The following is a 17,235-nucleotide window of genomic DNA, read 5'->3' on the forward strand; positions in this document are numbered from 1 at the left end:
TACAATGCTACTTTTTGTGCAAATGGGATTAATCAGTACAAACGTAAACAAAGCACTATTTACTGTTTATTTGGACTACGATAGCACCTAATTACCAGTAACTAATGTAGAAAGATAATGGACTTAATTTTAAACTAAATAAATTGAGTGGTGTGTTAAATTTGTCCGTCAGTGTAATTATAGGAAAAGCGGAAGAAAACTCAGAAACTGTTTTTGAATGGCTTCCCATTTAGTTCGGATGAAAACTAACAGAAAAACGGTACGAAAATCGAAGAAGCCGTCTATGAGTTATAAAAGGAAAAGCGAAGGAAAACTCAGAAAATCTTTTGACTTGTTTCCTATCTAGTTCATTCCAAAACTAACCGAAAATCGTTCCCCCAGCTTACTATATGTCAGACAATCAATTAAGTGATGAATCCTTTGGTACCACGAAAAAAAGTCCGTATTCGCGCACCTCGACAATTATTAGTATATGTATTGGACTGTCTTATCCGACCTATTCATGAATCTATAAAATTCATTTAACGTTAAGCATTTAGATTCGCTGGATGGATGCCAAAAACACACGCTCCGCCACTGAGGAATTACACCGCCACAAAGATGGGCAAGGTTTGAAAACAAGGAATAATGAAATTACTGAGAAGGTGGAGAGAGGCGGTTGAATTTATTCACAAGTAGACTTTGAATTTCAATTTGACAGATTAAAACAGGGAAGTTAGACGAACTAGGGTAGTAAAACACCCAAATACAAGACATCAAAGTGTCTCACCAATTCTGTTTTTATCAAAATTTTAATGAAATATACTGAAATAATTTAATAACTTGAAAAATTGACTAGATTACCAGATCATCAATGCCAGCCTTCCGTCTTAAAATCACGCAACAAACATAGGAGATCGCTGAGGTCATCATGACCCCTAAACCAGGAAAACCGTCGTATGACAATTTCGCTGCCTTCTAACATAAAACATCAATATCTCACTGGCACTCCCAACACGACACACAATAATGACACATCTACACAGAAAATAAACACTTCGAGTGAGTAAAAATACTTTGATTAAATCTAAAATTTCTAGCATTGTATAAATGCTTTTTTTTCACATCCTACACGTATTTGTAAAATTTAAACAATGTTTATAAATCCCAGGCCCTGAAGATGATCTCAATAAAGATAGAAACGCTGGCACGATAAAGAAAATGTTTTTCTAAAACCTACGTCACACCAAACCGCATCTCACGATCTCTCAATAATCATTAACTAACGGTCACTAAACACCAAACATTATATATTTTAAGATATAATATTTACTAAAGTCTTAAAAATCTTTCTTAAATAAGTAATACTAATTATAAATTGGGGCATAATAAGACTTCTGAATACTTTTGTTAATAAGAATATATTAAGGATTACAGCAATCGTGTTTTTTCGGTTTTTCCGGTATAAGGGCAAGTTGAAATTATCTCGACCGTTATACTAAGTTGATACAAAAGTCCTTGTGCATGAAAACATTATTAGATCCTTAGTCAAATATTAATACTTTTTTTACTCTTTTTGTTTATATAATTTATTACATTATTTGCTTTGACTAATACTTTATTCATCTATGTACCTTGGCTTTCTTTGCATTACATTTGTTATTAAAATTGCAAAGAAAAGGTCAGAAAGAAAAAAACGTCTACGACTGTACATGAAAGATAATTTGCGGCAGGAGATGATTAAGAAATTGAACAAAGCAAACATTCGAGATTACACTCGATCATACAAGCATTGAGATGATGCTTAAATTCTCTTAAATTGGTTTAACATCAACCGTGGATCGTCGTCCGAAATTGTAGCATCAAATTATAAAATTTTTGGAATAATACAGGCCCAAACGGATCGATGTTAAGTATCGATTTTTAAAGTGATACGAACCCCTAACCCTTTGGTGCCCCAAGGAAAATTAATCAACGAGAGGTTAGGATTTAGTAGAAGTGTCAAAATACTTTGCAGATCAGGTTATACCTCACCAATCGATAAAGTACAAAATTGTTTTAAAAGTAGAATAACTTCCACAGATCAGCCGATATAACGTTGAATGTTGCAGCATTGCTCCTGCAGATCACCCTCTCGATGCAGGCAAAATTCACTGAAATTAAAGGCGCGCCTTTCCTCGATCTGCTTAATCTTTTCAAACAATGAAATAGTAAAGATGATGATGATGATGATGATAAGGGTAGGATACTAGAAAGTGGGGGTTTGGTACTACCCAAGCACTGTAGTTTTCTGGTTTATTGTATTTTTCCTAGTTCCTGAGATATAGTTAAATTGATTCTTCATTTAAGAAGCAGAACGTAGACTGTGTCGACTGTGATAGCTGCAATACCTTTTCTCGCAGTTGCGCCACGCTACATTCAAGAATCTGTGTGGCAGGAAGCTCAATGAAAGTAACCTCAGGGCCCGGCACACGGCTCGTGGACTAATTACCACAACTCACAAAATGTCCAGGATTCAATTCGCACTGGAACATGTAAATTGGACATTGGAAGATTGGGAACGAGTTCACTTAACAATTGAGGTGAGATTAATTAAGGTTTTTAGTTGAGATTAAAAATTCAGTGTCACGAGCGGGATTCGAACCCACGATCTTCGGCTAGATATGCCGCTGTTATACCACTTGAGCTATCGTGACGTCGATCCACTCGGACACTAACTTCCTATCTCAACACCAACTTTTTGGAGGAATTTTCCCTCCTTTTAATCTCAACTAAAAACCTTAATTATTTGAAAGATATTAATTGGTCAAGCGGACCACGAAAAATAGTGAATTGAGGTGAGAGTTGGCCCTCAGGTGGTATTCCATGGTGGATCATCTATGTTCTGGGGTGGCATATCCTTGGACCCGAAGATCTCTAACTTCACAGAGGTTCATTCTTTAATTACAGGATTTAATCGAAGAACATGATTATGCCAGGCCCCAAAGACCATGTATTGTGGATGACAACCTGAATGAGGTTGTAATTGAGTGCTTGGTGTGCCCAGCTCGAAGTCCAGATTTGATTCCAATCTAACACATTTGGGGCCAACTTAAGCGACGAGTACGACGGCGAAACCCAGGTGCTAATACTCTAGAAGAGATGGAAACAGCTGTTCTTGTTGAATGGAGAAGAATTCTTCAGCATGTTACCAGAAATCTTTTCCAAGGAATGCAAGGCGTTTAACTTACATGATTCGTGTCTGAGGTGGAAATACTCTGAAGTAAAGGGGACAAAATAAGTTTATTGTTTCGTTTTATTTGTTTTTGAATTTTCTGTGTTTTTTCTTTACTCAATAATTTTATTTTTTGGAATTAGGTAATAAACATTTTCTTTTTAAATGTCTTATTTTTACAACCAAACCTATTTTTTGTTTTCTCAACCATACTAGAACGTTTATAGTAAATAAAATTAATTATTTACTTGCTCACTCAACAAACAGAAATAATAGAGGTCTTATTAATGGGATTGCCATCCTGATAGAAGTAATATACGCAAGTCTCGATAGTTCTGATGGAGAAGCCTTTATCAAATCTATGGGTAGTGTAAAATCCAATGAAAGTAATTTGAAGAATCAGTTAAATTTAACGTATTCCATAAATAATAAAATAATAATCGATTTCAACGAAATTATTAAAACACTTCATACGAATGGTGAAGAGCTGGAAATAAAAATAAATTTAATTGGTCGATATGCAGACATTATGTCACCTCTGTTGAACACTAGAAGAAATTGAAAATTTTCTTGTCTTTTGTAAACGTAGGACAATTAACCATTCCATTATTAGAGTACCTGTATTGTTTTCAGGATTAAAGAAAGTTGAGAATCATTATGGAATAAAATGTACCTAGATGTTCATATAAATATTATCCTTTTTTATGAAAATATGATGAAAATATATTGTAAAGTTGAAGTGGATCAGTGATCCATGCAACATCCAATTTGTTCTGAACATCATTTTGAACAATTTAACATGCAATCTGTCCGGAATAAATAGGTGAATAAATTTGAAACAATTATCCCACATACTCTTTATGTATTAAAATTAGAAAATAACAAAATTGTTTATCGAAATAATATTTGAAAGAACAAGGCATATCATTTTCCATAAACACTGGTTTCCATCCATCAAACCCCATGCAAGAAGGACAAAAGCTCCATCTGAATCTCTACATACAATGAATTGGAAATTCAGGACAATCTATTAACTTTTTTTGCGGATTAATCAATTTTTGGCTATTTTGTAGATCCGGAAACAGTTCCATGTTTGAAGCTTGATTTTCCAGAAACGAAAACTCTAACATGCGTATTTCTCATCAAAGCGAAAGCCTTGTTTTCAGGGGCAGTCCACTCATCTATGAATCTACACCTTTTGGTTCTATTAACGAGTCTTTCGCCGCAGCAAGTTCCAGAATTCAGAGTCACCCTCAAAAGACTTGGTTTGAAAAAAATTCTTATTAACATTGTAAATGTATTTCCCACAATTCCTACTATCTATTCTAACCCAAGTTTGTGGGATGTATTCCTGTACACTATAATATTCATTTTAATAATAATTTGTGTAATAACATTTTGCAAAATGAAAGAGGTATTTATTGTAAACAACGCTACAAGATGTAATCCAGATGTTTTGGAGATGTAAAAAGAAATAGTTGGTGGCCGCAACGGTTAGGCGTGGATACGGCGCTCATTACTGTAGGTAGAGGTCCCGGCCATAAAGGGACCGTGCATTCGAATCCGACAAACTTAAAAACGGGCTTTGAGAGCGGTCTCACTAAACACATCAAAGGATGCCAAAATGTGAGAACAATGTGTGCAGTAGATAGGTCCACACACTGGGCCAACATTGGTCGACCATTGTTTGTTGTTTCCAACCAGGTTTAAGTCAATAACATGTAAATAGCAATTATACACCCTAGCCAAACACAAAACTGCAGAAGCGATTTACTTGTCTTCGTTATCGTTACTTGTCTATTGTGTGGAGTCAGTGTGTGGAGTCAGTGTGTGGAGTCAAGCCCAGGGGACTATCATGGCCAATAGTAAGATGGGCCATGATAGTAACCAACGTTGGCAGTGGGGTTCGACAAGTTTATTAAAGTGCCCTATGCGTCATTATAGAAAGATTTGGAGGATGTATTAGTGGTGGGAAGAAGAGACAAAAATCATGTACGATGACGTCATTGTAATCCTTGCTGGCAATCCACGAGGCTTAAAAATAATATTACCATATATATATACAGGGTGTATCAGCTTTTATAGTCCATCCATTTAATTCGGAAATGATTAACTTAAGCAAAAATTGTCTTATACAAACCCCAAGTTAATTTTGTCTAGGAATCGCGTGGTGGTAACAGATTTAACATAACTTTCTCTTCTAAATGGAAAGACAGTAACTTTGTTATTCTAAATGAGAATCCACATATTTTTATTGTAAATTTCAATTCTAGAGCTTACTTTATGCCACTTTTACTGAAAGTCAAATTTTGATAGGATCGACCATTTCCGAGTTATGCTCGACGGAAGACGCGTGAGGATGGCCCTCCCCGCTTATTTCTAAAACAATTAGTATTAGCGAGTTAATTTAGGATAGGAATCGTCTCAGAATAGGGTAGGGATCATGGGGTTGTTTTTACGCTTAGCCTACATTAATTTTTGAAAAAAAGCATTCTTTTTGCTAAAAAGGATTTTTTATCATCATAGATCCCATTTCATTTCTAAAATGACTCTCATCTGTAATTATGTATTGTTGCAGATTTGGCCATTTATTAAATTTTATGTTTATAATAAATGCTCAGGTATGAGCAAAAAGGCACAGTATAAAACCCTTGCATTATAAATCTAAAACTGGGAGGTCCATCTGTTGTTACAAAAAGCATACCGTGTGTCATTTCCCAGCTAGATGAGAAAGTTATGTTAAATCTGTTACTACCACGCGATTCCTAGCCAAAATTAACTTGGGTTTGTATAAGATGATTTTTTGCTAAAGTTAATCGTTCCCGAATTAAATGGGTGGACTATAGAAGATGATACACCCTGTATACTATGGGGAACGGAGGAATTCAAGGAGGTGGAACGAGTGTTGTGGTTTTTCATTAGAAAACTGCACTGAAAACTGAAAGACTGAAAACAGTCTCCCAAACTGCACACCAACTTGTACTCCTCATTGAAACTGCCCTTGACACTCTCTTTCTGTTTACTTTGAGTCTGATTGGTCTGTATATATTATTTATTATTTTTATTATTCATATTTTGCTTATTTCCATTTATATACTGCCCATGTATTAGTAACTATTTAGTATATCATTATATTTATTTAGTCTAGTATATTTGTATGTTTACTTTGTAGGATTTATTTAATAATTAATCCAAACTCTGCCAGATAGTTATCCTTCTCGAGTTATGTTAATTCTTTTGTTTGAATTGTTTTTATTTTTTGTGTGTTAGTACAATAAACTTATTATCATTATTATTCTTGTTGAATGAAGTCTTAAGACTTGGGGCGCTATTAGCCCACACCAAGTTTTATAAGATGATTAGCCGTAATTCTGGCCGATAATAAGGAATTGGAAGTTTACTTGGAGTACTTATTGTACTTACTTAAGCATCACCAACCTCTATATGGTGACCTGATCGAGGTGATTCGACCGTTTCTTCAGCCTTTTTTTTACAAGCATTATATGATGAATGATACCGGGGGTTTTGTGTTCTCCAAGTATTGCAGTCTTTTGGCTTGTACTTTCCCTTGTTTCTTAGTTCAGTTCAAATGAATTATAAGAGATAGAAGGTCGTTGAGTGTCACCACTGTAATTCTGTTTCCCAGATCATCTTGTTACCCTAGGTTTATCTCCTTTGAGCTGTTGCTTCTATTCGAAGAATAAGTGGCAGTTTCTTCCTCCTCAATTGCATACCCTACAAATGAGGTCATCATTAAATATACCCATGTGGTGTAAGTGTTTTTTCGTATGCCAGTGACCTGCAACAATCCTATTACTTGGGGTTTTACCCTTTGTAACTTTAACAATGCTTTTTGCCAGTTTGTTCATTTCTACTTTTGTTTTTTGCAGACCTAAATCTCAGAACAACTCGAATCAAGATTTTTCTTCTTGGTCTTTCTTTTCGCATTTTAAAAGTTCGAATGAAAACCTGCATTGAAATGTCAGAGCCAAAACTGCGCAGTGCTTCGACAGATTGCCGTCCAATGAGCCAAAATCTTTAGCTGCCACTTTCACACTTTAAGAAAAGAATTGATTTGGACAGTGGATTAATAGGTGTAATTGAAATGTCTATAATTTTGCAGATTGGTGTGGAATGCGGGGTAGTAAGAGGAGTCGCTGACAGACTTTTGAGTGAGAGATGTTAAACTTACTGGTCAAGAGAGAAGTTCCGACTGGAAGGGAAGTCACACATTTAAATGGCCCAGGTGTCTTCTTGTTCTCAATTTGTGGTGGTAAATGTGCTTCAGCCGATGAAGCTTCTGAACGTCCGGTTGGGAGGGGGTCCCATGTTTCCTAAGAAGATGATACACCAAGTAATTAATCATTGCTTATTTAGTTTACATAAAAATTTACTCAATAACCCCGATCTGTACTTGCCCAGCGGTTCTGGGTTTGAATCTCGGCAGATCCAATGGGATTTTAATTGGTAATAAAAGTATTAAGTATTGGCAACTGGTTTGGCCGCTCACCCGCAACACCCAATGGGTAGTTTGGATTGTCCTCCTGCATGGAGACATGGATAACTTCGTATTATTTCTTCTTTAATTTTTCTTGCGACTCTTTAACACCGATTCTGGGTTCTTTTCTCTATTTAGGGCCGGACACAACCATCAGGTCGCAGATCGATCTGCCTAATGATAGGTTTCAATTTAATAATCACATATAAAATTATGAGTTTTCCTCTTAGGGTCTGCGGGTGACGTAGTTTGGTCGTTGTTCATTATTTTTGTCTGCCTATCTCCGCTGTGATGGCTGTCAGACGCGTCAGCTTCTTTTATTTCATATTCAAAACAATAAAAGATTATTAACACTTGACTAAAGGCTTCATAAAGTCTTCTTGTACAAAAACTGTAGAAGAAGAATGGGATCAACCCAAGCAGCTAGATCATACAGAGCAGAATGCTCCAGGGTTGCTCTCAAATATTATTACTGTTGCAGGTGTTTTTATAATTGAGAAAACTGAAAATTATTAGTTGCAATGTGAATATTTAGCTGAATTTTTCTTTTTTAGGTTTGTAATATGCTAAATTAAAACGTTCAATAAAATAATGAACAATATTTATTATCGATAAAATGTCATGCAATTTGGTTAGTTTTATCTGTTGTCAGTAATAATTGAAGGATCTATGGGGAAGTCGACACTAAACGGAAATAAAAGTACATGGTGAAACCCAAGAAGAAAGTATGTTCCGCACATTACCCCATGCAAATTTCAACCCGTCTGTAAATACATATTGCATACCTTTTTTTATTAGATTACACACCAAGCATTAGTTATAAGTAGTGCTTATTTTATAATTTTTTTAGTCTGGGTAATCTGTAGCTTCTATAATCCTTGTAATTTATAATTTATTTTAATTTACGTGGTAATAAATTGTGGTAAAAAGATGCAACGAAGCTTCTTCAATAATTGCTGTTATTAGTCAAGGAAAAAATAAAAGTTTTCAACATGGTTTTAATTAACGATCTGAAATAAGTACGAGAGTACGATGTCCGGGTGCATGTCTCAGAAGTTCTAAGGGGAGATTAGGCGCCTGCAGGCAGAATAATCATTTGTGTTGAACAGTTTATAAAAGGTGATGAGTCTTTTATGCTGACACTTTCGGGTATAAAAATAACATATTCTTAGCTTATTATGTTTCCTTTTTAAAGATCTTCATGATTCTGTAAGGTTGAGATCCACCAAATTGGAAAATCTTTGGTTTCTGATTCCTTTTGATGGAAATTCTTCCGTCAGTATCTAATACTTGAATAGAATCACTGAGATTATAGTACAAAAACATACTTATTTTTCTAATAAATAATCAATTAGTTTTTTAATTTTAAACCGCATAAAATTCAATATATTTAGAATTAAAATATGTTCAGGGACATGGTAGTTGATTGAAATTAAAAAAAAAAAAAATTGGCAGTGTTGGTTTAAAATGTGAACTTTTTTTACTTAAGACAATCTTTTCTATTCGCCCAATATTGTTCAAGATGTACATGTCATCTAACTTAAAACAGAAGGGACAAGAGTGATATTTATATGGAAGGGAATTAAAACGAGTATGTTAGCAGAAACAACAGCAAAGGAAACAGCAATTGTGGACGTGACAAGTAGGTGAATGCCCCAGAGGATTGGTACGAAAAATTAAAAAGGAAATAGAACAAAGTTGGCTACAGGAATGACATCACTATCGGAAAATAAATTAAGGACAATTAAGAATACGGTGCGAGTCTGGTCCCCATCATTAAGGAATAGACGAAGGGAAGAGGTGGTACTAAAACGACTGAGAATAGGCCACACCCGTCCATAACACATGAACATTCGATGTGCGGGGTCCACGATGTGAAAGGTGTAATGTCCTCTTGTCAGTTAGTCATATAATAATAGAATGTTATTATTCTTGAAATATAGGGAAAATTATGATGATTCAAATTTAATATTGGAAGCATGGGGAGACAAGCCGGAAAATGTTGAAATTTATTACATTATTAAAAAGATATTTGAATGTATATCAAAATTTAGGAATATACGACAGGTCTGGAAAAGGAGTTAGTGCGTGGAATGTGTGAGTAGAGTAATTGGGTTGTTGGGAGAAAGTATTTATTAGCGAGATTGAGATGGAAATGTGTAATTGTGCGTGTAGAACTGTATGAAAAGTGAGCGTTTTAAGGGTATAAAAACTAAAGGTTCATTGCCTACAAAAATTGAACTAAAGGAAGAAATAGGTTTAAAAGTAAATTCAGGCCGTCATAGTTTTGGGAAGCATGTAGAATAGCTGTAAATGCTAAAGTTTACCATGCTAATGTAAACCGGAATTAATCCTCTCAAGGGCTGAAGAAGTACCTTTCGCGGATAATCGCCTCAGCGGGTTGAAGTGTTTACTCTTCTGATAATGCCCTCTGATTTTTATTTTCTTGAAGGATTTGCTATGAAAAGGGGTCTATTTCAACACCAAGGCGTGAAGAGTTTGACAAGAGGGTCATGTTGTTTATTCTTGGTTAACCGAAGAAATGCCATGTGGAGAATGAAAAATTAAAATGGGCCGCATTTCACGCCAGTCTTCTTCAAAAATGAATAATACAGACTGGAATTCTAATTTCTTCCTTATCCAACATATTAAACCATTCAAGACTGAAGAAGAAGAAAAAACTTTATTTATATACATACTTAAGAAAGTATCACAATCAACTTTTAGGGGTGGTTAGGGTTTAATTAGTTTAAAAAGTTTAATCTTTCAAATAAAACAGTACACTTTTAACTAAAACATTTCTTCCTGTTAATTACGCCACTGCTGTAATCAGAGTTTGTGGTTAATAATACGCAGGGTTAAAAGCATCCCTTGCTGTAATTTGACAAGTAGAGGGTTTCAGTAAAGAAAGCTCATGTTAGGACGCGTTCTCATCAGATGTCACGTCTTATTGAAAATTCCTAAGCAACATTCCCGGAGCGAACATCACTGAATCTTGCTTTTTCCTTGTCATTTTTAGCTTAATTTTTTTAAATACAAAAATTACGTTTCCTTGTGCTTTTCACGTGTCAGTGGCGTAATTGCTCTGAGACAGGCCAGGGACTTTGCCAAGCCTGAATCTGAATCCCTCTCGCCTCAGGGCAGGGGAGGCGGAACGACCGAATTCAGTGCTAATTTGGCCAAAGGTCTTTCGGAATTCACTTATTGAAGTTTCAGGACCGTTCTAATCGAAATAACGCCGGCACCCTTTATCTAATGATTGATAAAAATTATATCTTCAGCCGTAAAATGTGTGAAACATTTCATTAAAAATAAAAGTCAAAGATTTTTAAACTGTCGGAGTACATTGTTTTCTTCGTTTTTTTCTCTCTTTCACTATCTATCCCTCTAATTCACTCTGACTATATTTCTTTGTTGCTCTATAACTTTGATGTTGGCTTCTCATCTTTCTCACTCCTTCTCTCTCGATTTTCGTCTTTATTTCTCTGACTCTCTCTTTCTCTCTCTCTCTGCTTTTCTTTTTTATTTGTCTGACTATACATCTCCACTTTCTTTTTATCATTCTCCGACTCTCTGTCTCTCTCTCTCCCTCTCTTCCTATATTTCTATCTATGATTCTCTCACTTTTTGCTTTTTCTGCGACTCTATCGCCTTCTCTTTATTGATAGGCTTCTAATTAAATCTATGACTGTATTTCTCTCACACCTCATTTTAAATCTATTTCTCTCACTCTTTCTCTCTCACACACACTTTATAGCTTTCTTTCTGTCACTATCTATCTATCTATCCTCTATCCATCTCTCCCTTTCTGTTTCTATATCTGTCTATCTAGCTATCTATTTACCTATCTATCTATCAATCCATCTTTACTTTCAAATAGCACTATTATCTCTCTCTTTACCTTCCCCCCTTCACTCTCTCTCTTTCTATGATTCTCTCACTTTCTTTTTTTTCGTATTCTTTTTATTTCTCGGACTTTATTTAAAAATATGCCTGTATTTCTCTATCACTCTCTCTCTCTCTCTCTCTCTCTCTCTCTCTCTCTCTCTCTCTCTCTCTCCCTCTCTTTTCATTTTGTTATCTTGCATTATCCCTTTATTTCTCGAGCTGTATGTATATCTATGACTATATTTCTCTCTCACCTCTATTTTCACTCTCTCTCTCTCTCTAATTTATCAATCTATCTATCTATCTGCATATCTTTCTATCAATCACTATCTCTATCTATCTGACTCTTTCACTGTGTCTATATAATTTTCACTTTATTTTTGTCGCGCTTTCTGCTTGTCGAATTATTTTCTCTGACTCTACCAATTTCTATTTCGTTCTTTGATTTTCTCTTTCTATGATTTTCTTATTTTCTTCCGTTTCTAACTCTACGACTATCGCCTTTACTCTATTTCTTGAGCCCTACCTATTTTTATGGCTTTCTGTTGCTATATCTCTCTTTTTCTCTCTCTCTCTTTCTATCACTTCTCACCCACCCCCTCTCACTCTGTCTCTCTATTCCTTTTTGACGATCTCTATGGCCAAATCTCTTTCTTATTATTTTTCCCTGTATTTATCTTTCTGTTTCACAGGTTTTCATATTTCTCTTTCTAAAACAAACACTTTCTCTTTTCTGTTTTCTGACTCTACCTTTTCCTCTTTTTCTCTCTCTCACTTTATCTTTGCCTCTTTCTCTATTCCCTCCTCTCTCTTTTTCTCTCCTCTCTCTTTTCCTTGTTAGGGAAACTCGTCGGCCGCAAGCATGAAAATTACGGCTGAAAAAAATGACTAAGTAAAAATAAGAAAAATGAAATTAGAATTTAGCTGTATATAGGGCGACAAGCACATGCCAGTTCCAGATTACCCTTTTGTGGCCTAAAAGCCGTGTTGAAGCTCAAAACCCGCCCTAAATCTGGCTAGATAAAGTTCATGATTTGGATTTCAAAATAAATACCTTTGGGCTCAGGCCGAACCTCGCTGGGCGTCTTTGAAACTGGATAGATGTAGTTGACTCGCCGGATGAATAGTCTCCAGGACACTCGCCAGAATAAAAATAAATAATAACGAAAATGATAACTTCTATCAACCTTGTGCAGTAGCAATTTCGTAATCAATGAAGTTCTACTGAGATGCGAATATTGCTAGTTGATAATTTCTACAGAACTAATAAAACACGGTAAAGAATTTGAAGTTAATATTGGATGCAGAGAAAGGGATCATCCTGCGGCTGACTCTAGACTAGGGATTGAATATGGAAGGAAACGAAAGGATTAATGAAACTAAAAACAAAGGAGTTTAAACAACACTTTTGCCGAAATTATTAATTTATCATTTCAATCCATACTCTTAACAATTAGTATAACTATTAGCAATGTAATATCAGTATCGAATACGAATAATTAATAATAAATATAATCATTTGTAAACCACTTGGACAAATCTACACCCACTCATTATAAATATAACTGTCCAGAAACAAGTGTACATTATATATATATGTATTTTGGGGAGGGCAGGTAAAAGTAAATTAGATAGATTAATATATTTCAGTCAGTTCTTTAACTGTGTAAATCATAAATTGCAAAATCTAATTATTTATGTGCTACAGTTTTAAACTGACTTTATTCGTATTTTTGAAAATAGGTGGCATACACTTCACAAGGTACAATTATCCAGGATCGTAATTAATTAATCAATGAGTCAACCCTGTTAGCGCTGATTTTCCTCACTTTTTATTAATAACATTCAAGATGCTTTAAAATCCTGTAAAATAAATTCGTACTCAGATGACTTTAGTGCTTACTTAGAAGCTAAATTGAGTAATATTAATGGAGTTAAAAAGTAAATAGTAACCTAAAGATATTTTCTTTTGGTGTTTAGAGATCTTCTTATATTAAATCCTAAGTAATGTATAAATATAATTTTAAATACACTGAGAGGCAAAAAAGTGGCCACTCTCGTTTTTTTAAGTAAATACTTCCAATTATTATTTATTAAATTATTTCTTGTTGTTTAATGGATCTTTAAAAAAAAGATATAACTAAATAAAAAATTAAATTGAGTAAAACAATTTCCTAAAAATGTTGCTATGGAAAATGAAGAAAATATTCAATTTAGTATGGAGTATTTCCTCCTTTTGCGTTCATCACCGTGGTGCATCGATTTTAAAATGTTTTGAATTCATGCTGTGGAATATTTTCACGCCTTTTCATAATTCTCCAACAGCACCATTCTTAATTCCTGCAAATTCACAGGCATCACTGGGCAGTATTTACCCTCTTTGACAATTCGTCCCAAAGGTGTTCGATAGGGTTTAAGTCGGAACTACATGCTGGCCATTGCAAACATTGAATTAAAAACAGTTCCAACTAGTCACCAACGATCCTAGCTGTGTAGTGCCTTGCATTGTCATGCACAAAAATAAAACCACTGCTAATTAGTGGCATATAAGGAACAACTTCTGATAACACATCTTAAATGTATCGCGCAGTGGTTAGGGAATCCTTGATAAGATCAAATTTATGCCACCTTACATAGAAACGCCTGCCCAGACCATAACACTTAACACATAACCTCCATAGCTTCTCCGAAGTTAAAATATATAATAATATAATAAATCATATATTGCTCTCCTGTTCTTCTTTAAACCCTCTCTCGGCCGTCAGAAGACCTCATAGGAGCGATGTCGGGGCTTCAAATTGGTCGAGGGGGAAGTTCAAATTCTATTTCATTTATTAGTGACCCGGAGTTATCTAGCTTTAATTTTAAGAATGATCATTTCATTTTGAAGAATTAATTAAAAAATGTAAACGCTATTGACGTTTTTGTTGTAAACTATTGCAAAGAATGCGAATATGAAGGCAAGAGAGGGTGAATACGATAGATGTATTGACCACTTGACTGACTCACGAATAATCTGGAACACGGTACATTGTGTTGATGAAAACGTTTTAACATACACATGTTCATTAACATGGTTAAGGGCGCAATACGGTTACAGACCTTGGCAATCTTGAGACTGAGTCGGTCTTCAAAGAAATTTGAAATAGTCTGTTAAAAACTTAATTATGTCAATTTGTAGACATCTTTACGATTGTTTTGTAATATCCATATAGTTAGATTGATTGTTGAATCAACTGTACAAATGTATTCATAATGTGTAATTAATGTAGGCACTGACGATGACCTTAAAGTAGGTCGAAAACTTAACAGCAGTTTGTTACAGTACCAATTGAATTTTCATTTTCAACAAGACAATACCGTGATCCAGATTATTCGAGAACACGATAGATTTACCTTGCAGATTCATCTACTTACTTTTGGCATTAATCAGGGCAAGGCACATTGCATTAACCCCATTAATCGTGTTTATTCTGCTGGCTCTAAACTTCGACGACGTTTCTCGACTAATTCGTGTATCGGTGGAAGTCCTGCTGCTGGCCTCCTCAAAGCCGACTTAAAGTATCCGATGCTTAAACTGTCGCACATTACAAATAAATGATTATGCAGAAATCGTGAGATTCGGTCTGGTGTGATGTAGGTTTCAGAAAAATATTTTCTTTAACGTGCCAACATTTCATAATATCATAACATCACACAAAACGTATAATCTAACATATAAAACATTCCACACATCAAACATTTTTACATAGTCTAATTTTTCAACAATTTAGCTTTCTTTTTCCTATTTATCCCCGTCTATATAATCCTGAAAGGATAATCTGGCCGAACTATTACCAACGTTTTTTCCCTTCGTCTGCTCTGTTCACCTCAAAGACGCCGACTCCTTATACAAAAATGTCTTTCTATACCGACTTCCTTTCCCACGTATATAAACATAAAACAGCAATATCTCACTGGCACTATCAACACGACTGGCACACTTACGCAGAAAACAAACACTTTGAGTGAATATAAAAAATATATGTGTGGTGATTAGTGACCGTTAATCGATAATTATTCAGAAATCGTGACACCAGACCGCATTTCACGATTTCTGAATAATTATAAAAAATATATTTTTGCATTGTATAAATTCACTTTTTTCCACATCCTACATGTATTTGTTAAATTTAAACAGTGTTTGTAAATCCCAGGCCCTCAAGATTATCTCAATAAAGATCGAAACGTTGGCACGATAAAGAAAATGTTTTTCTGAAACCTACATCACACCAGACCGCATCTCATGATTTCTGAATAATCATCGACTAACGGTCACTAATCACCTCACATTACAAATAAAAAAAAAGTTTTATTGGTTAAACATTTAGAAATTCCAATTCTCTCCTTCCAATTATTTTAAACGGTTGTGACGTCGGCATCACCATTATTTGCCTTAATAAATTAAAGGAATGGAGGAAGGTTTTACCTGACCAGATAAATAAAACGATGGGTTAAAAAAGGTAGCAATTCTTCCAGAGCCTGGTAGTTTCATCAAGATGAAGTAACTAAGTAAAAACAAATTAAAATTAAATGAATTGAGAGAAAGGACAGATTAATACAGAAAACAAAAACATTTCCTTTGGGTCGGGATAAAGTTGGGGGTCATTTAAAAAGTCGAAGTAAAAAGGAAGAGGAAGTTTAAATTGGTGCATTTACTATTGGTTTGGGGTCGGGAATGGTATGATAGGGTTGCTTGGAGAAGGGGAGCTTAAATCGCGATTGCTCCACCCCGCCAGTCCGATAAAATGCCACATCAATCCTCGACCCCCGATAACTTACCGTATGGATCGTGTAGATCCGCACTTTTCACGCGAGAACACTGGGCCATTTTTTTGTTTACCTGACTCCTTCTGCGTGTTATTTATTAAGCCTGCGTGCTAAACACATCTGAGCCTCCGATTCTGGTTTATAGCCCCCCTGCTACAAGTAGTATACATACCTCGCACCATCCCTCTTCTCTTTTAGGCATTCAATCGACCCGAGAAAACCACAAAGGAAATCAAGCAAAATGACATACGGCATAAGTTGCCTTTCTTCCCGACAACAACTCAACGCTTTTATGAACTAACTTTTTAAAAATTGGTTTTACGGAAGACCCATAATTATTTCATTTACCCAAAGAAAAACAATGACAATATTATGGCGTATTATTAAATATTTATTTACACCCCTACATTATTGAAACTCTGATAAGTGATGTAGCTTTTCTCCGACTAATAAAATCCTTTTTAAATTCAAATTAACCTTTTTAATTTCTACTGAACCTTTTTTCACTTCAATTTTAAATGAACCCATAATTGATGGATCATAATTGATTAAATGAACAAATAATTCTTTAAAGCACTAAACAATTTAGCAGACAGTATGAAATGTGAGCATGTAAAGTAAAATCCCTGTATATTTGCGTATTTCTTTTTAAATATAAAATAATTGGCCCCTCTTAAGACCAGTTAAAAATGAAATTATTACACTTAAAATTAAATAAAAGACAAATGGTTCTTCTTAATTCGAGATTTAAAAATAATAATTAGTCTATAAAATAATTATATTATGTTTCATATATTCATATATATTTCATATATATCACCGGCACCTCCCAACTCAATTAATTTTT

The 17,235-nt window shown here is 34.8% G+C and overlaps 1 pseudogene; it reads left to right on the plus strand.

Annotated features, from left to right (window-relative positions):
* The first annotated feature begins 12,763 nt into the window (after window positions 1–12,763).
* On the plus strand, window positions 12,764–12,883 carry LOC112127425 (annotated as a pseudogene).
* The last annotated feature ends 4,352 nt before the right edge of the window (window positions 12,884–17,235 follow it).

Source organism: Cimex lectularius, unplaced genomic scaffold, assembly GCF_000648675.2.
Source record: "Cimex lectularius strain Harlan isolate CLEC.00 unplaced genomic scaffold, Clec_2.1 scaffold293, whole genome shotgun sequence".
NCBI lineage: Eukaryota > Metazoa > Arthropoda > Insecta > Hemiptera > Cimicidae > Cimex > Cimex lectularius.